Below are 16,168 nucleotides of genomic sequence, written 5' to 3'. Positions count from 1 at the left end.
CAGTTGGGGGAGCTGGGAATGTCTAACTGGGAGAAACAGTATAATAGCCATCTTCCAATATCTTCAGCCAGTTTTCATACTTTTTGGGATGCTTCCTCTTGGAACAGGCATCTTCCTTGCAGCAGGCTGCCCACCCTGGGGTTGGCACCAGTGTAGTCTGTCCCTGCTCACCTGCTTGGAGCATTTAATCTACTTCTCCACAGATAAACAGGAGCTACTCAAAGAAGAGAGAAACTTTAGAGGAGTCTGCTAGCTAGGTCGTCCTGCCTGAATGACCTTACACTTATTGCCATGTGGATGCAGTTGGTCACATCCACTTCCACAGCTTCCCAGCAGGAGGACACCAGCCCCAGCAACCTGCATGGAGGCTTCATGCACCTCCTGATGCTCCCTAAGTGTCTGGGGGAAAGTGCTCCAGACGGAAACCCAAGTGCCGCAGAACTCCTGTATGGAAAGCAACACGTAGGTTTTAGTCTTAAGTATATTTACTCAAATCCAACCCAGTTGCGCTCAATGAGATTTTACTTCTGAATAACACAGTATAACTGGGACACTGGTGGCGCTGTGGCCGGGTTAAACCACAGAGCCTAGGGCTTGCCAATCAGAAGGTCAGCAGTTCAAATCCCCATGGCGGGGTAAGCTCCTGTTGCTCAGACCTAGCTCCTGCCCACCTAGCAGTTTGAAAGCATGTCAAAGTGCAAGTAGATAAATAGGTACCGCTCCAGAGGGAAGGTAAACAGCGTTTCTGTGCGCTGCTCTGGTTCGCCAGAAGCGGCTTAGTCATGCTGGCCACATGACCCGGAAGCTGTATGCTGGTTCCCTCGGCCAGTAACGTGAGATGAGCGTCGCAACCCCAGAGTCCTCCGTGACTGGACCTAATGGTTCAGGGGTCCCTTTACCTTTACCTTTACCCAACACAGTGTAACTGTGCTGAAGACCAGGGCGTCCTTTCCAAGTAAATATAGCTGTGATAAGGGGTGCAAGATGAGGAGGGATAGTGAGAAAAACGCCATCCTTTTAGTGTGGCACCACCGACACTTTGGAACTCCCTGCCTCTCCGGACAGCAAGTGGGCGCCTCCCGCCTCCTCTTTTCTGACCTGCTCCAGACATTCTCCTGTGGGGAAGCCTACCCGATTGCTTGCAATGTCTGCAGGTGTTTTCATTTTGTTTTAGTCTGCTCTGTCACGGTTCTCAACTCTCCGCATGTTTTAAATCATAGCTGCAAATGTTTTAGGTTTTTCTAAAAAAAGAAATCAAATGGAAGCCCCTTGGAGGTTTCCCCGCTGCGAGCAAGCGGTGTCTAAATCTGAGGTGGCCCTGCCGCCTGAACCCCAAGGGCCGCCCCAGTTTCTGCCCAGCAAAGCAGCCAGGTGTGTTTTCTTCTGGGGCGCTTTGCGCGCGGAGAGCGCACGTCCAACAAGAAGGCGAACCTGGCGCTCCGAGGGGAGGGCAGAGGGGCAGCCAGCCGGCGCCTCCTCCTCGTGGGCCAGGTTGTCTCTGCCCAGGTGCGCCCCTCCCCGGCCGGCCCGGCGGCGGCGGCGGCGGGGGTGTTTCCTCGTCAGCTGACGGGCTGGGCGAGCGCGGCGCGCTTTCGGCACCGCCGGCGAGGGAGAAGGTTGGGCGCTCCCGGGCGCCGCTGCCGCCGCGATGCTGCCTTGGCGGGCGGAAGTGGGCTGGGGCGCCGACGGAGCCGAGCTGCCTGCGGGCGCGCTGCTGCCACACCGAGAGCTCGGCCCCGCGAGCCGCCGACATCCCGCCGCGCCCGGAGCAGGTACCGTCTCGCCTCGCGGCGCGCCCCGGCCGCCCGCGCGCTGCCTTCCCGGCCCCTGCGGGAGAGCTCCGCGGGCGCGCTCGCTTGCGCTCTTTCCCCCCCCCCCCCCTCTCTCTCTCTCTCTCTCTCTCCTCTCTCTCTCTCTCCTCTCTCTCTCTCTCTCTCTCTCTCTTTCTCTCTTTCCCCCCTTCTGTCCGTCGCGGCAGCAAACTTTTTCAGGAGAGAAAAGTTGTGGTCGGGAAAAGCAGCGCCAACTCCGCCGGGGAGCGAGTGGCCGGCCCTTCCTCGGGCTGCCCGGAGCTGCCCGCTGGAAAGAGCGCGCGCAGAGCGCCCGAGGCAGCGGGCAAAGTGCGCGCGATCCTGGCTGTCGAGTTAAAGGAAACCAGCGGGCAACTTTGTACAGAGACTTCCGCGCCTCTAAACTTCAGGAGCTGCCTGCTAAGTTTGTTTTTCTGGTCTGAGAGGTGATTAGATCTGTCTAACGATCGATCCATTCATAGTCCATGGATTCGATGGTGATCTGCCCAAAGGAGGCAAGGCTTTGCTCCCCTTCTCTCCCCCTCCCCGACCCCCAGTTTCTGAAAGTGGTTCAGGTGTGGAGGAATAAACGACAAGCAGAGCTCCGAGGCAACGCAGCAGGCTGGGGAGACAACTCGGTGGGCTTTGAATGTTAGTAGGCTGTTGTGAAGAAAACTGGACTGTCGTTTTATGAATAAATGTGTTACAATAATTTCATGAGATTATTATTATTGGCAACCACCCCCTAAAGAAGTGGGGAGGAAGAATCCAATGTAATTTCTATTAATTTTCATAAATATGTAAAAAAAAATTGGGGGGAAAGTGCCATAGATGTTCACTGAAAGATCCAAAGCCGGGGACTCGGTGATGATTGACATCCCCTCAACGTTTGCAAATGGGAGCCCCAGTAGCCCCATGGAGCAGAGGGAACAGGCTTGAGACACTCCGAAGGCTACCAAATTCACCATAGCATGAGTTTTGTAAGCAAGAGTCTACTTTATCAGATGTAACTGAGGCTGTGGAAGTTTATCCCACCAGTAAAAAAAAAGTTTCCTTATGTGGCCCAGCATAACATCCAGAGAACAAGACTATGTTAACTGGAATCTAAATATATACACTTTAAAGGAATCTTTAAATTTATGTGTTGAAGTTAAGTACAGTAGTTGTAATAGTAATCCAAGACTTACAAGACACAGCAGACAAGTTTGGCAGTTGTCAGAAAACTAGGTTAGATATGTAAGTTTTATTCAGGGGATAGCATATATTTTCTTATCATCTATGATTAACATACGGGGGAATAGACTTTGGATCTTCTAGATCACACTTTAAATTTCACTATTACAGTTCAAGGAATGAAGTCATGTTTGCATGCCCCTGAATACCTTTGAAAGCTAAATAGACTCTCTAATATCATTAGAAAAACAAGCATTTTAAAAAAAGGTTTCCAGAAAGTTTATTCCTTATTGTTGCTATATTAGCCACTTGCAAATAAATGCTCATTGCTATGTAGAGTCTGTGGCACTTATATGGACATGTGTGGGCTACGAAATTAGCATTCTTAAAATTGTTTTAAGTCCATGAACTGAACAAAAAATGGTTCAGAAGGTCATTTTCTAAAAGTAGTCCTACTGTAGAAATAGTTTCCATAGAAAGTTCTATGCAATAGATCTTTTCTGATAAGTTTACATGTAGAAATGAAGAGGAAGAATGAAGAAATTTACTGCACTTGTCATCAAGATGGCTGCTGATATGCTATTGCCCTTACTTCCATAGACAAACACTAGAAAAGCAGGAGTGAAAAAACTCCGTACATTTAGACCACACTTACTATGGAGTAAACCTCATTAAAACTCTAAAACTTAACAAGTAAATCAGCATAGGATTGCACCAAAAAAATAGCACAAGATCAAGCCTTGCCAAACAAGCATTTTACTAGGCAAGATTTTAGGAAGTTCATATCCTAAATTTCTCCAGTTATCCCAATTTATTAATGTTTATAAGGCTAAGTTTTTCTACCAGTCCATGAACAGGAAACATTTGATCTATACAATTTAATCCATTGATATACTGTTTGTTTGTTTGTGTGTGTGGTTTTTTTTTTAAAGAATCATATGCACACCTACTTTGGAGCATGTTTAACTGAATTCAGTAAGAGCATCAAGTTGGGGGTGGTGCATCAGATTGGGGTGAATAACTGAGGTACTGAAAACAGCTGCATTAATTTTAAATAAATGGATTGTAGACATTAATTAGGGTGCTTAAGAGCACTGGATTGTATGCACCACTGGAACATTTTTTCAGTTTGAGGTGCTTAACTATCTCCTTGAAATGAACTGGAAGTAAGGCGGCAGTAGTTGGATGTGAATGGGATTTACATCGGATGAAGTGAGATCAACCTTTAAAATACACAAAAAGTGTTGATCAGAACATTCAGGAATAAGGTTTTGCAATGCTTTCAGTTTTGGTCTTGGAGCTACACTATTAAACAAATTTCTTCTTTTTGAACAAACATGATCCCTTATGCAGAAGACTGAACCCAGGTTGAAGTGAGGGACTGATTTGATTTTCTCAGTTGTTCCTACAAGGCAAGTAAATTTGTTCCATTTCTTTCCTCATAATTATTTGATAATAACCAAATAAATAAACGGAAAAACTAGCCAACTATCAACAGGAAATAAGAGGTCTCAGGACACTTTGTTTCATATTGAGTAAACCTTCTTCTTAAGTAGCTTAGACGGTATCTCATAAGCACTTTGCAGCTCCTTCAGACTTTTAAGACCAGGCGTCCGTGTCAGAAAGAGAAACATGTTTGTTTTATATCAAGGTAGGCACAAATGTTTATTTTAAGCTGATATAGGCTGTAAATATACAATCCATTTTTGAGGACCAGGTACTGAATCCCACCCTTTCAAAATAGTGTGCATTCATATTATCCACATGTAAAAATAGAGTTCCGGAAATTTATTCAATTTCAGAAGCTGCAATCTGAAGTAAGTGGTGAAGGGCATACTGGCAGATATTTCTGTCTTCTTTGTAGACAGTGAATTTATATCTATTTCTAGTTATATAATTGAAAATATACCAAATAGATTACCAGCTCAAAATAGTTTACATTTAATATGGGCTAGTTAGTAACTTGCAGTGATGATGTAACATTGGTTATTTTAATACAAAGCTAAGCTCTCCAAATATGTCAAACTGAACCTTGACATTTCAAGACTCAATTGATATTGTTAAGGTTTTGAATTAGTTGCAAACTCTCAAAATCAGAAGCACCATGTTACAATTCTTCTTGGGAATGTACAATGCCAGGACATTTTTGCCTATTTGTAGGTTCAAAGATTGCTGCATCAAAATTATCTGTTGCTGTTGTACCAGTATAAATGAACTTCTAATTGGTACAATTAAACATTTTTAGATCTGTCAATTGATTAAATAATGTTCTGTTGATTGATTAGCAACCTGCCTTTAATGCATTGCTTTTAAGCACGAGTTACATATTACTGAAACCTCAAAATAGGTACTTTTTCTTTTAAAGAAGAAAATATGAGAATTTAGAATTTAGTAAAAGCTACTATTCATTTTTGGTGGAAAACTTCTTTCATATTTTCATTTTCATTCAACAAGAAAAATAAGAAAGTGTGCCCTTAAATCTGGTTGATAAATCTACCAATTTAAATGTGTTAAGGTGTGGAATCCTAAAGAATTATTAGAGGTGCAAATTCGCACCAGGATGACCAGCTGAAACCTATCAGCTTCACCCTGATAAGTGCAGCTCTGTTTGTTGGAGGATCTCACAAAAAGGTTGCCCGAGATTTATTGGGATGTTTGCCAGAGGGCACTATTTTTAAGAAGAAAAAGAAAGAAAAAGAAACCCCCCACACAGCAAATAAAGTTTTGAATCAGAGGGAACTTTCCACCCAACCCCAGCAAATGCGTTAAGAAATGGGAAGTTGGTTTATTATTGCATGTAGTGAAGTTGTAGTGGGGATAAAGATATAACTGAGCACTTGCCACATATTATTGGACTAGCTTTGAATGTTTCCGCATGTGCGTGATGCACCTGCCATAAACTGCAATGCTGTGCATCAACATGGGCATGGCCAAGTCAAGTAAATCTACAAAAATACTTCACAAACTGAGGTTCTGCCTCCCCCCCCCCCCATGAAGCCTGCCCCCCTAACATTTGGTGTGGGCGAGTGTTGTTGCTTTTTAAAAAGTTGAAATAATCTGTAGTCCAGTAGAAACGGTTTTGAAATTTGTGGTGATGGGAGAATTGGATTCGTAATGTTTGAAAGCAGGCTATTTTCAGGAAATAAACAGAAGCTTCAGACTCAGCTATATCTGCAGATATATTTTGATGGACACAAGCTACTTACAGTTGTAGTCTAGAGCAGAAATGGCCAACTTTATTTGCAATCCTATATCCACCTTCCTGGGAGTAAGTTCAATTGAATTACGTGTGTTTTACTTATGAGTAGGCACGCATAGGCTTGCACGCTTCATCAGCAGGGGTGGACCTTTACAGTTCTGTTTATGTTAGTAAGTGCAATAAAAGCTATTTATTTTCCTTTGCTGATATTTAATTTATTTTTATATTGGTATCCAACCCTTAATACAAAGAGCTTAGAATAGCATTTTAGCCTTGCAGCAACCCGGGGTGTGTGTGTGTGTGTGTGTGTGTGTGGCCCAAGGTTGCGGAGCCATGCTAGGTCATGTCAAAGGGCCATCATTTTGTTTCCAATGGTTTGGCAAATGCACCCGAGATGTAGGAAGGCAGACACATGCTTCCCCTGTTGTATGTCCCACACATATGGCACCTGGGGGTAGGTATACTGCTTCTGAACCTGGAAGGTCATTTGACCATTTTGGTTAATAGCCAGCAAGCGATGGCTGGGTGGGGATTTGAATCCTGAGTTTCCCACGCCCATATCCACCACTCTATTCACTACAGAATTTGAAGTTGTATGCTTACATCCTAATCAAAAAGGCTTGAGTCCTCCTATTTTGCAAAGCCAATCACTGTAAGTATAGGTTACAAGATATTGCCATACCTTTGTTTACATTTAGAATAATTTCATATTGGTAAAGGGCAGGAGATCCAAGCTAAAATTTAATTCCTAAATAGTACTAAGCAGGACGTGGTTCAACATTAGTTATGCCAAGTTAGCAGCTACGGCTTGCAATCACATTTCAACCTTACTCTTTGCTGACTTGCAGAGATTCCTAGGGAGGTCAGGTGGCAGGGTGGGACGGGTCCATGTCAGGGAAACCACCACTTCCGAAGGCCTTCTAGGCTCACAGCAGTCACAAAGGAAGATAGATGAGGAATGGCTTTTCCTCCAGCCCCCCCTTTTTTCTTGCAGTATCCTTCTTTTTAAAATGTTCTCTCCCACCAATTCCAATGGGAGAGAAGATATCCACATCAGCTTCAGGGATGGCATAGTTCCCTCCCCTCCTTCCTCAAGGAACAAGGGAAGGCCCATTGCCCTGGCTGTCCCACTGTTGGCTCTCCACAGGTGGTAAAGGGGAAAAGGGAATATCTGTGGAGGGATCCAAAGCTTCCCCCAAGATGCTTCAGAATGCCTTTGCCACCTGCAGATTACCACCATTAGGAAAGCCACAGCAGTGGACCTTTTCAATGCTGATCAAAGTAGGACCTCCAAAGAAGATCTCTCTCTGCCCACAGAGAGGGAGGTTCATGGTGCTCCAGAGACCCTGAGACATCTTCCTCCCAGGACCTAAGAAAAGAACATTTAGGGGAAGAACTAGATATGTGAGTGTGTACACACACACACACAAGTCCCAGGGTTGATCCTTTCAAACACTAATGATGTGGAAGTTTGCAAATAAAAGCATGAATCTCATTAGAGACAGGTAAACCTGATGCAAAACCTCTTTAACAGATTGCCAGTGCAATGGCTAGCTAATTACATGAGGCAAGTAGTCCTGTGGCTTGTGTGGCCCACCTGTTCAAGGCATGTGCGCATTATGTTCTAAAAGGAAACAGGTATTTCTAGGACATTTTCATACAGAACAGATTGTAACCCAAATCTGCCTTAGCCAGGCCAAGCATGGGTTGGGTGATGAGATGTATTCAAATGATGAGTCTTAGCTGGTCACCCATTCAGTTCAACAAATGCTGAGCCAATAAGATTTTTTTGGGCACAGCCAGCCAAAGGAAATAAGAGTGATAGGAATATTCTTTTTTTACTGCATGCATACAAGTGCCACGAAAATTATGTTGTGTGACTGGCTTGGTCAAGTGGATCCAGGCCGCACTGGATATTGTGTAAAAGCATTGGCTGTGAAACGGATGGTGCTTTTGGAGGATCCCCTTCTGTGTTTAGGGAAGACTTGTCAAGAGGTCTGCAAACATTACCAGCTCGCTCACTCAGTGTGCTACTCTTTTCTTCATCAGAAAAGTGTGTGTGTTTGTGTCTATTTATATGGAAAGAGGTGCACGAGAGTGTCATTTCCAGAAAGGTGGGGCACAGGACAAAATAGTCTTTTTGAAACTTCCTCTTTAGTTGCCTGAAGGAAACTCTGACTGACCAGTAGACCAGGTGAGTGGCTATCTACAAAAGGCCTCTCTGGTCCAGCACCTGTCCCTCACAGTAGCCAAACACATGCCTTTGGGAAGCCCATAAACTGGCATATGGCACCTGCTGTCAAATAAAAACGTAACAGTTGCATGAATATGTGTTGCTGGTTCTGTAGGATTTTACTGAGACAACCTTAGGGCTCAGGACAATAGTTTGCCCTTCCCCCCCTTTTTTGCTGTGTGGTCCTCTACACTGGATATATCAGTTCAGAAATATATAGCTCCCATAAGCACATATCTTGGTCTTCTTGACTCACTATTTGGGAATCACGTGATATTACCACTTTTTACACGTGACCTCCAAAGTCAATCACCTACATTACTTTCACTAGGCTACCTATCTATAACTTGCTCACCTTGGGCATTTGTGGCAACACCAGCAGCCCAGAGAGAAAGGAAGCCATTTTTTGGAAGGCTTCTGTTGGTCACCTGGAGGAAATCCTGCTTGGCAGGGGGTTGGACTGGATGGCCCTTGTGGTCTCTTCCAACTCTGTGATTCTATGATTCTAACTGCCACAGGTGGCCAGGCAAGAGTTGCTCTTTGTAACACTGGCACCAGCACAGACCCCGTGGAACGGCCTCAGGAAGGGGTGCTTTGCAGAATCAGCTGCTGGACTGAGGTTGCTGCTTGCATTGTTCAAAACAGAAGCACCCGACAGCTAAAGCGATCCACGAGGAATGCAAGCAAAAGTTTAAGTAGCTTAATGTAAGGCGGGGGAGGGGGAAATAAAAAAGAGTAGTTTTTCTTTCTCTTCCCTTATCAACAGCGAATCCCTTCTCCATGGAGAAGGGGGGAAAGTTGCAAATTGAAACAGTGAAAAGGACTGTCCGTGTAACGCCAGGTCAGCGGCAACTGCATTAATCATTTTAATCTGCCCCATTGAAATTAATGGGATGTCACTCGTTTAAAACTGGAGTCAGCAGCACACAAGGGCTGTCAGATACTCAAGTAAGCAAACTGGAAGAAGCTGAGCAGGTGAACAATATGTTGATTGGAGGCATTTTCGGAATCCTTTTGCCTATCTACGTGAGGTGCGAAAATGTGTCCAGCATTTCAAGTCGATGGAATCCTTTGTCACTTGAAATGCCTTGAACAGTCCAAGAAAAATGAGGAAGCAATGTCAGAATTAATGAATACAGCTCCTAAAACATCTTGGAACTGAACAAAACAAATAGACAGAAGACTCTTGTCCTCATCTCAGTATTTTATTCTTTAAGTCTTGAGTTATTATAGTAAACTATTGAGTGTCTTCTTTCCATTCCACACCATCCTATCCATTTGTGAGCCAAATATTCCTATTTTGTGTCTTTGAGCTACGGTAAGGAGCACGCTGGAGCCTGTTCTTTCTATTTTGTATTGGCAAGTTCAATAAATAGAGAGTGTTGGCCAATGTTAGTCATCCGCAGAGCTACTGAAAAAAAGAGAGGCTTAGCTGAGTATGACTTAGTTGGGATACCAGCCATAGCATTCAATATCACTTAGTATTTTGCTTTTCCTGATCATGGTATATGTAGGTTTTGTACAAGGTGACCAAATGGAAAGCGGGACAGAGGCCCTGTACCAATTTATGTTACTGAAAAGAGGATTTTGGCCAATACATCTCGTCACACGGGGAAGAGAAAGGTGGCCTCTGTCAAAACCCCATCTCCAGCTGTTCAAGATACCAAGATCCCTGTCCTGTACTCTCTTGCTTCTGGTCAGCTGGTTTGGTATGATACTGCCCTTACTACTTGGGTTCAAATGAAGCAGAATATGTCCATGATGTCCATACATTGCTGACCTCTGCAATCCCAGGGCTGCAATCCCATGCAGATTTAGGCCCATTCATTTCAGTGGGGTTGGTTGTGCCTGACTTGCCACAGGGTCTGTACCTCTGACTCTTAGGTATTTCTGTAGCATTTGCATCAAGAATGAAGCTTCCTCCCGACCCCCTTTGCAGAATTTCAAACACAGAGAAGTGAAAGCAAGGGAGGAGAGGTTTAAAATTATTACGAAGAGACTATTTACCTTCTTTTATCACATATATTGATATAAATTGGCCTGACATGAAGGAAGTGTTCTTAATAAACGATCTATTAGTTACTCTTGCTAGAATTGAAGTGCTGTGATGACAGATGACTACAAATATATATATATAGGCCTAATTATATTGCATTTCCTGTAAATTATTTTATGTGTGTTCACAATTAATTTCTTCTTTATTTTAGTAATTTGTTTTCTTTTTTTAAAAAAAACCAGGCATATAAATGCTTCAGGTTTGTGGCCTATTCCTGTATGGATTGCTTGGGAGTACCTTTGGTGATATGCAGAGGATTGTGGCTTTAGTTGCATGTTGTTTGCAAAGGGAAAGGGGCCGCCCTCACCTAGTGTGCAGGTCCCTTAGGCAGAATACATGTAACCAACAGCAAATTCCTATAAGTAGCTATGGTAGAAACAATGGCTAAACATTGTTTTTCTATAGAAAAGTTACATATAGATGTGCCAACAGAGAAAAGGAGGAAATGAATTGGTCTTAACAAATTAACTTTGTTTCTTACACATCTTGATAGTCCTGGGGGATGGGGAACAAGCTTAATAGAAATGAGAGAAAGCCTTTATGTTTTGCGGGTTTTGTTTCTAGAAATGGACCTTTTCGTTAGTTATTATTTGTGGTCTGCTAGAGAGGAAATTAAAAATAGAATTAAAATGGTTCTAAAGTAGCATCTTACATAGGAATTGAGAGGTCTACTTTATTAAATCCCCATAATAAAGTTAATTATGAGCTGGTGGTGGAGATATTGAACACTTTTAATTAAAGCCTGTTTGCAATTTTGGACAAGGATATCCAATACATTCATCCAGAATAAACTACATTTTCAGTTCAAGGAAAACTATGTGTGCGTTTTTTATGTAAGAGTTGAAAAAGTGCTGTTGGATCAGGCCATGGGTGCACCGAGTCCACCATTCTGCTTCAAGCAGCAACCAGGCCTAGGTTCTGGAGAAGTCTGCAGCAGGGAATGAAGGCAACGGTCCAGCTCCGAGTTTGGTCCTAGCGTGTGATATTCAAGGTTTATTGCCTCTGAAGGTGGAAGTTCTATTTCTCGAGTATAGCTGATCACCACTGATAGACCTAGTTCCCAATAAATAAGTGTCTAATTCTTCTTTAAAGCTAAGTAAGCTAATGAGCACCCCCCCCCAATCTTCTGACAACGAATTCCACATGCTTCTTGTGTGATGTGTGTCAGTCTTCCTTTTCTTTAGTTTCTTTGGGTGATCCGTGTTTATCATTTTGGTTGCCCCTTTCTAGGTCTGTGATGCTCTTTTTTGAGATGGGGCAACCAGATGAGAGGACACACATACCTGCTTGCCTTGACAGTTTCATAACAGTCTAATAAAAGGAAATTAAAGATCACTCAGAAAAATAAGGCAAATGAAAACCAGGAAGTTAGGTAAATTTACATTCCTGGGTAGAGGGGAGATTTAGGTGCAAGTCCCCTCCCCGCCTCTAATTAACTTTGACATTTTTCTTACAGAAAGTTTGTTAGGCTACCTTTCCGTGGGAGATGGCATTAGCATGACCCGGTAGTCAACCATACATTGATGGCAGGCAGAGTTCAGCTAGGTAGATGTCCTGCCGAGGGTTAAAGGCTCCAGTCCCTGGTGGGGCCAGAGCAGCCAGGCATTGTCCATGTCTGTTCATTTTTCATGGAGGCAAAGCTATCACTATAAAAGGAAAACAAACCAAAAATATTATCATTCATCTAAGGTTTAAATACTGTAATTTATTTCTCATTTGAATCATTTTAAATCAAAGTGTTGCCCTACTAAGTTGCGGAAGAGAAACAATTTGCTGGTACAGTATTACTGTGGATCTTCAGTGCGGCTCAATCCCAATGAAGCTGGCCTAAGATTGCAGCCTCAGACTGCACAGCTAAGCACAGTTACAGTAAATCCCATTGAATAAAGTGAGACAGTTTAAACACAGACTTGGGGCAGGCAGGTTTAGCAGTCCACCTGTTGTTCAAATTCAGGCAATACAGTACGTTGCAAATTTCTTAGGCACAAAGTGCTTAAATCTTTCCCATTGAAAGAACAACACTACTTAACTTTTGTCAATCTGAATCATCCCCACCACCTCACCACTCTTTAAATGTGCCCCAAATTTTGTGAAAAGGTTTGTTGCATGGTTTAGATTGATTTATTTTGAATCCAGATCGTTCATCCTGATTTTTACCATAGATGTTCCATAGATTCCCCCTCAACACAATGCACGAGTGAATTTTGCTCCAGATTCCACCTTCTTCACTACTTTAATCAAATATGAACCCTCTGTGTAGTCAAAGGCTTCATAAAATACCAAACACAAAGACCGCAATGGGGGTGTGGCCATTAACTTTGCAGAAGTTTACTTTACTTACTGAATTCCTAATAATGTCATCTATTTGGTGGGCTGGGAGAAAGCCAGTCTTGTCTGGATGGACATACTTGAAAGTTATCCATTTCAGTCTGTTAGCAAACCCATCATAAGTAGCTTGTAGTCTTACCTTGTAACAAGATCTCTTTCTACCTAGAACGATTGTTGTTGTTGTTGTTGTTGTTGTTTTTGTTGTTGTTGTTGTTCTGCCCTTCATCCTAAGATCACAGGACAGTTAAAGATCTAGCTCCCTTTCTGGAGCACCTAAGCACAGCATGCAAGCTTTCTCTCCCCTGTGTGCCCCAAGGGTCCTGGGAAAGAGGTAGGGCAAGAGGAAGGTTGCTGCCGATTTCAGGCAAATGGTTTTTTGACGTGTTATAACCATTGGATGTGCCTAAATTTTTGTATCAGCACTATTACATACCTGTGATACTTGTACTAAAAAAATCCATAAAGAAACCTTGGAGGGGGGAGCACTGAGTAGTAAAACCACCAGAGCCTAGGGATTTATTCATAGAATCCTAGAAGGGTAGCATTGGAAGGGACTCCAAGGGTCATCTAGTCCAGCCCCCTACAGTGCAGGAATCTCAGCTAAAGAATCCAAGACAGATGACCATCTGCTGTAAAACCTCCAAGGAAGGAGAGTGCCCCTCCCGAGGGAGGCTGTTCCACTGTCAAATACCATGAGTAGTAGAATACACTTTGCTGTCACCAGAGCTTTGAATATATAGTATTTTAGTTATTTTTAAGTCCCGTGATTTCAAAGAGAAAGCACTTGCCCCATGGGAATCAACAGGACTTTAAAAAATGGGACTTGGCCCTGAGCAGAATGTACTTTCCCCATCAAATACAGTTTATTCCCCACTGATTGCTAGCCTGGAATAACTTGCATGGAGATGTTGGTGGAAATTTTGGAGCACAAGTCAAGCTTGGTTACTTTTGTCAAACAACTGTGTGATAAGAGGTTTTTATCAATTGCTTGGAAGAGAATGAAAATGGTGATGGGGCCGGAAGACACTAGAAATTAGAGCTGCAGAAGCGGTTTCCCATAATAGCAGGGTAGCCAGCAGTCCTACATTTAGCCCTAAATACACACAACCACTTTGGTCTATGGAACTGGCAGTTTGCTCCACATGTACAAGGAACCAGCCTTTTAATGTGGCAGCACCTGGGACTCCTCCTTAGGCCAGCATATGTTTTAACAACTTCATTATGTCTCCTTGTTTTTAAAGTCTGTAGATTTTATCGGTATTTTTAATGAATATTTCATACTATTTTACATAAACTGCTTAGAGGGTCAAAATAAAATAATAAAATTCCTTCCAGTAGCACCTTAGAGACCAACTAAGTTTGTTCTTGGTGTGAGCTTTTGTGTATCTGAAGAAGTGTGCATGCACACAAAAGCAAACTTAGTTGGTCTCTAAGGTGCTACTGGAAGGATTTTTATTATTTTTTATTTTGTTTTGACTATGGCAGACCAACACGGCTACCTACCTGTGCTTAGAGAGTGTTTCTTTCTTTCTTTTATTTGTAGTTTATAAATCTTGTGTAAAATTAGGAAGTCACGTCTGCTGAGGTGCAGGCCCTAACAGTCTGCATATTCCTCATGGTAGAGTCTGATGAGTGGAGCAGAGTGACAGCTCAAAGCTGAGAGCAGAAGCCAACCTGAAAGTCACCTGCATATGATTCCGGCTCCCCCAAGAAGAAGGCTTGGAGCCTGATGGTGCATGCATGAGCTCAAAGTGCACTAAACTCTGTAGGGGCACCTGCCCAGGCACCATCCCCAACACACACACCCATTCCTGACCTTTGTGCATTCAGTGCAAAGATCTGAAGGGAAATTCTGTGTGCACTCGGCTGAACATGCTCAGAGGCCTCCCAGCCACCAGGAACCCTGGTAAAACAAGCTGAGCATTCTGAGGGTCTGGCATCAAACCTTTGCCTTAAATGCCCAAATTTTGGGAGTGAAGGAGGCCACACGCATTGTGTAGCTTGTGCCAAGGGCTGCCCACCATGCGGCACTTGCAGGCAGCAAGGCTTCTCCACACCAGTCGCTGGAAACCTCAGGAGGGGTCCTGTTCTGCTCCCTGGTTTCCCACAGGCACTGGGAGGTGGGGGGGGGGAGAGACTGTGAGAACAGGTGCTGGACTGGATGGGCCATTGGCCTGATCCTGCAGATGGCCATCCAGCCTCTGCTTAAAAACCTCCAAGGAAGATGCGTCCCCCACCTCCCGAGGGAGTCCGTTCCCCTGTCAAATACCATGATAAATTCTTCTGCTGTCCCCCTGTCATTCTTCTGAAGCACCATGTCTACCTTGAGCAGGTGACTGATGGGCGCTCTTTTTCCTTTCCTTCTCGCTGCCCTCCTCACAGCTGCTGCCACTCACTGCCTCCTCTTCCTGGGAAGCAAAGCTCCTCACAGCCCAGGGCCTGGGATGGAAATGGCACAACAACCCTCTCAATCTCAGCCAAGCTGCGTGCGGAGCATTTCAGCCCCCGACAGGAAGGGGGTTCCTGAGGCTGGAGTGGGCAGCCAACATGCAGAAGCATCTTTTTCCATTGTTTATTATTTATTTATTTCAGAAAATTTATATGCCGCTTGATTGTAAAAAGATAAAACGATAGAATCAAGGAAATAGAAAACAATTATTTTAAATCATACAAAATGTTAAAATGCTAAAACATCAAAATTCCTACCAGCATTTCTAAGCATCTGGGCAGGCTTGTCTAAACCGGAATGTTTTTAGCAGGCATCAAAAACAGTACAGTGAAGGTGCCTGCTCGATATCAATAGGCAGGGAGTTCCAAAGGGCAGGTGCTGTCACACGAAATGACTGAGTTCTTACAAATGCGGAACGGGTATCACGTGGCACCTGTAGCAGTGCGAACTCCACCGATTGAAGCGGTCAAGTGGGAAAATGTAGGGAAAGGCAATTTCATAGGCGAACTGGTCCCAAGTTGTTAAGGGCTTTGTATAGTAACAGCGCTAGCAAATTGGCAACCAGTGGAGATCTCTGAGCACAGGTGCAATATGCTGGCAAAGCCTCACTCCTGTCAGCAATTGTGCTGCAGCATCCTGCACGAACTGCAGCCTCTAGATCAAGCGTGAGGGAAGCATGTTGGGGGACAATCCTGATGTGGGTCTGCGGTGACCCCCTTTAAGATGTAGATGTGCACGTTTCAGAGTGGAATGGAGCCCTGGGAGTGACTGGCTCTACCACTTTCTAGGAAAAGCTAGCTCAGCAGCCATGATGGGTGCCTGAAAGAAAAGGGTGAAATAAAATTGCAGCCAGGGCCTGCGGAGTGTTGGGTGTGGGGAAAGCATGCTAGAGACAGGAACCTGGTATGTCAGAAGACAAATGAGGGAAGATGCAGCAGCA

The 16,168-nt window shown here is 44.0% G+C and overlaps 1 protein-coding gene across 2 annotated transcripts in view; it reads left to right on the top strand.

Annotated features, from left to right (window-relative positions):
* Positions 1–1,713: 1,713 nt before the first annotated feature.
* The window catches only part of IKZF1 (IKAROS family zinc finger 1), a 72,916-nt gene continuing 58,461 nt past the window's right edge, over positions 1,714–16,168 (top strand). The window contains exon 1 of one of the 2 annotated variants that reach the window (XM_033170476.1): positions 1,714–1,772. The gene's annotated coding sequence lies outside the window, so the exon portion shown is untranslated. Of the gene's footprint in view, positions 1,773–2,213; positions 2,237–16,168 lie in introns of those variants that run through there. The other variant, XM_033170477.1, reaches the window with a different exon arrangement.

The sequence above is a fragment of the Lacerta agilis genome, chromosome 14 (genome assembly GCF_009819535.1).
Source record: "Lacerta agilis isolate rLacAgi1 chromosome 14, rLacAgi1.pri, whole genome shotgun sequence".
In the NCBI taxonomy this organism is placed as follows: Eukaryota; Metazoa; Chordata; class Lepidosauria; order Squamata; family Lacertidae; genus Lacerta; species Lacerta agilis.
The sequence above is the reverse complement of the archived record's forward strand: the minus strand, read 5'-3'. Positions and strand labels throughout refer to the sequence as shown.